We start from the raw sequence: 5,001 nt of genomic DNA, 5'->3' as shown, positions 1-5,001 counted from the left end.
GTCTACTGTCTTTCTTGCATTTTTTCTATGCAAAATTAAAAACCCACACCATGTCCTATGATAAAGTTTGTAACTTTTTCACATTTATTTGCATCTTTCATATTTAATTAATCCATTTCACAATACTGAAATCTTTGGCAAAGGAAAAGGTCAGAAATACTAAGCTGAGTAAATTCTTCAATCCTTTGTACATGTGTCAAAAAATAGATTAAGTTATGATACTGTTTGCTATGAAAAGCAATGTAATCTACCTCTCTTCTTTAGAAATAGTTGTGTACATGGTTCTCTCTGTCCAAGAGCAACGATCAACTCTTAAAATGCCAGTGTATAAAGTCCTGTGCAATTTGTTTGTTATTTCCAGTGAATTTTTTTCTTTCAGTGTTTGCTTTCTCTTTATTTTAGCCTAGTGAGGTTTTTTTTCTGGCTTCATTTTTAGCCAGTCCTACAAACACTAGTTTCTACTGAAATACGTAATTTACTTTAATCTGTGGTAATCATCTGAACTAAGCTTTGTGTCAGCTGTTTCTGATGGAGTTCTAGAACAGAATCATATCATCATTAAGGCTGAAAAACCCTTGTTAGGTCAGTAAGCCCAACTATTAACCCAACACCCCCACCACTCTCTTCACCATCAATCTGCCCAGGTACCATATCCGTATGTTTTTTGAACACTTCCAGGGAGGATGACTCCACCACTTCTCTGGGCACTCTGTTCCTTTTTCAGTGACGAAATTTTTCCTAAAGTCCAGTGGTCATTTGAGGCCATTTCCTCTTGTCCTGTCATGAGTTAGCTGGGAGAAGAGACCAACATCCACCTAGCCCCAGCCTCCTTTCGGGCAGTTTCAGAGAGTGGTAAGGACTCCCCTGAGCCTCCTTTTCTTCTCAGCTGCTCCTCACAGGACTAGTGCTCCACACCCTTCCCCAGGTCCATTGCTCTTCTCTGGTCTCACTCCAGCACCTTGATGTCCTTAAACTTTAGGAGCCCAGAACTGAACACAGGATTCAAGGTGTGGCCTCACCAGTGCCAAGTACAGGGGGACAATCCCTGCCCTGGTCCTGCTGGCCACACTATTGCTGATCCAGGCCAAGATGCCATTGGCCTTCTTGGCCACCTGGGCACACCCTGGTTCATGTTCAGCTGCTGTCACCAGCACCCCCAGGTCCTTTTCCACTGGGCAGCTTTCCAGCCACTCTGCCCCAGCCTGTGGCACTGCCTGGGGCTGCTGTGACCCAAGGACAGGACCTGGCCCTGGGCCTTGTTGAACCTCACACCATTGGCCTGAGCCCATGGTCCAGCCTGTCCAGATCCCTCTGCAGAGCCTTCCTGCCCTCCAGCAGATCAGCACTTCTACCCAGCCTGGTGTCATCCACCAACTTAACTGAGAATGCACTTGATCATCAATAAAGGTATTAAACAGTGCTGGCCCCAATACTGAGCTCTGGGTAACACCATCTGTGAACAGCCAACTGGATGTGACTCCATTCCCCACCACTCTCAGGGCCCAGCCATCCAGACAGTTTTTAACCCATGAACAGTGCACCCAGCCAAGCTATGGGCAGCCAGTTTCTCCAGGTGAATGCTGTGGGAGACAGCATCAAAGTCTTTAGTAAAAGTCCAGGCAGACAGTACCCACAGGCTTTCCTCATCCACTAAGTGTGTCACCCTGCCATAGAAAGAGATCAGGTTGTTCAAGCAGGACGTGTATTACAAAACCATGTTGGCTGGGTGGCAAAACCCTGGTTGTTTGGCACATGATGGCACTCAGGATTAACTGCTCCATGACCTTCCCTGGCACCAAGGTGAGGCTGACAGACCTGTAGTTCCCTAGATCCTTCTGACTCTTCTTGTAGATAGGCATTACAATTGCCAAGTTGTAGTCACTGCCCCTGTCAGCCAGACCCATTGGTAGATGATTTAAAGTGTCTTGGTGTCTTAAAATGATTTAAAGCTCTTCCGCCAGCTCTTCCTCCAGTTTCATCAGTACCCTTGGGTGGATCCCATCTGGTCCCACAGATTTGCACCTAAGTGGTGTAGCAATTACTAACCATTTCTTTCTGAAATATGGGGGCTTCATTTTGCTCCCCACTGCTGTCTTCCCGCTCAGGGGACTGTATATCCTGAGGACAACTAGTCTCAGTTAAAAACTGAGACAAAGAAGGCATTAAGTACCTCAGCCTTTTCTTTATCCTTCATCACTGTTTTCCCCTGCATGCAATAAAGGATGGAGATTCATGCTGGCCCTCCTTTTATTTCTGATGCATTTGCAAAAACATTTTTTGTTGTCTTTTTCACCAGTAGTCAGACTGTTCCAGCTGGGGTTTGGCCCTTCTGATTTTCTCCCTGGATAACCTCACAGCATGCTTGTAGTCCTGCTGAGTTGCCTGACCCTTCTTCCAGAGATTATAAAATCTCTTTCTCCCCACATTCCAGCCAAAGCTCTCTCTTGAGCCAGGCCAACCTCCTTGCCCATCAACTCATCTTTCAGCACCTGAGGAGACCCTGCTCCTGTGCCTCTGGCATTTTCTTCTGCCTTCCTGGACTCCTAAAGGATTCTCTCAACTAGTTTCCTAAACAGGCCCTAATCTGCCATCTGAAAGTCCAAGGTGGCAGAGCTGCTGACCTCTGTGCTTACTTCTCCAAGAAGCAAAACCTCATTTCGTGATCACTTTGCCCAGAACAGCCTCCAAACATCACACCATTCACCCACCTTTCTCTCTTCACAAACAGCAGGTTCTCACTGAAAGCTCAGGCAACTCCTCAAGCTGTTGTGAATCTGGCTCAATAGGGTCCTGTTACTATGCTGCATAGTTAAATCTATCACAGTAACGTTGATTGTGGGTGTTCATGTTCACATAACACCACTGCACTCAAGAGACTTAGGAGTTTACAGTTCTGTTAACTTCATTTATGAATTGAGATATATGCATGATAATAAAATTGATTCCTTCAAAAGTTGCTGCTACCACAAGGAAATTTATCTTTAGTGAGATAACAGATTAGTAAGAAAAATTCTACAGTAAGTTAAATGTAGCACTCTCTTTTCTGAGATGACCTTAAAAAAAAACCCAAAACAAAAAGGCAAGTTTATTAAAATTAGTTCTCAATGGTTTACATATTTTTATTGAAAAGAATGAGTTTTCTGGGCAATGCAAATTGCAGCAGCTCATGAATTGTTTCTACTAAAAGAGCCCTTTCTTTAAAGGAATCTTTACATAACATCCACATCTACTCAACACTCTCAGAACCAGACACTCACAGTCCACAATAATTTTGAAGGTAGAATACAGAAAGACCATATCAAGTGATAAAACATGACTTTTCAGTCAGCCTAGACATACTATTTTTGAGATAAGGTTCTTTAAAGAAAGCCACAACACAGTCACTGCATGTTGCATTTACTCCATTTCAAAATTACATCAAAATCCTTTGAAAAGTTATTCAGTCTTTCCAAACCGTTAACAATGCTTTAGTGAGTTCTAGTTGAGGAAATATTCCAATTACATATTGCCTAAGTCAGTACACTAAAAACTAAAGTTCAGTAAAACTGATGAAACAAGCTTAAATTTATAACTGAAGCAGTTTATATGTTGTATTAATGTTTAATACAAATAAACCTCTTAGTGTACTCTTCACACTGAGGAATTCACAGATGAATGCAACACTTTCACATTTACGTCAAGTCATTTTAAATAAGTTCAATTTAAAAACACTTTCATGGTAGCATTCCATATGTCACAAGCAATCACTTGTACTCAAAAATATGTATGTGTGAGAATTTTTCCTCTGCACTCAAACATAATGTTACATAAAATACAGACTAGTCACCTTGAACATTTTGAAGTGAAACTATACTGAGCAGCATGTGAAGCCTAAGCCAGCTAAAATAAAACTAAAAAATAAATCAGGATTTTTCTAAAGAATGCATGTCTTCTTTTAAAAATATTACAGGAAAAGGTACCTACCTTACTTAGCAGAACTTGTTCATATTTCAAAAAGAGCTGTGAAGGGACAGTCAGCCCTAGCTACTTCAGGGGTAGCTCTGCAGTACAAGCTACGCAGATGGCTCAAGTCTCAGACCACCAACTGTATTGTGCAAGAAGTTACCGGCTGGGAAGGATGAACAATTTTAAGTTTGCTAGGTGCAAAAAACCCACCTTTCACTCCATTATATATGATTTCCAAATTTATCAGGTTGTCTAAAGAAAGAGTAAATACCCTGTCTCAGTACCTATGTAGGCATTGAAGACCACTTCATATACATTAAACTACCTTAAAGCTTAGTGTTTCTTCAGGTACTATTCAAGTCATTAGACTTGCTGAATCTGAAGCTGTGTTAACATCAATTATCTGAAATTTAAGTAACGAGAATACTACAAGTGTCATTATGAAGAAGAAGTTACCTTAACTGCTTCCTCTAGAAGAAAAGTGCAAATGTTCTAAAGTATTTGTTTATACATTCTTGGCTTTACCTAGAGTAGTAGTAAAACAACATAAAACTCCTAATAGTACAATGAAAGCAAAGCCACAGATAGTGGGATACACTTTCTTTGCAAGATGAGGTTCAGAGCTCTCACACGTAAACACTTTTCAGCATGGCAAAAATATCCCCACATCTGTGAAACAACACTGTTCACTTGCATTATCTAGTTCTCCTGATTCACCTCTACTCCAGTAAGGAAAGTGATGATACAGTTTTGATCTATTGCTCACACTCATTGCAGCTCCTCTATCAACATGAAGAGGGTCCACAGCATGGCTTCTTCAATTGGCAGTGGCCATGGACTTAGAAGGGCAGAAGATTCTGGTGTGCAGACAAGACAGACAAAATTGTTCACAGAGTTGCATGTCCAGCAGAAAAAGAGGTATCACTAAGTCATTGGAACTTTCCCTAAATTTAAACAGCACTACACTCATACTTCCTGGGTTTGTGAATGAGTAATCTTCAAAAACAGAGGCATGGAGTTTGTGAATGAGTAATCTTCAAAAACAGAGGCAGAGTT

This window comes from Lichenostomus cassidix, chromosome Z (assembly GCF_008360975.1).
Source record: "Lichenostomus cassidix isolate B80296 chromosome Z, HeHo_3.0, whole genome shotgun sequence".
In the NCBI taxonomy this organism is placed as follows: domain Eukaryota; kingdom Metazoa; phylum Chordata; class Aves; order Passeriformes; family Meliphagidae; genus Lichenostomus; species Lichenostomus cassidix.
This window is presented reverse-complemented; position numbering follows the sequence as displayed.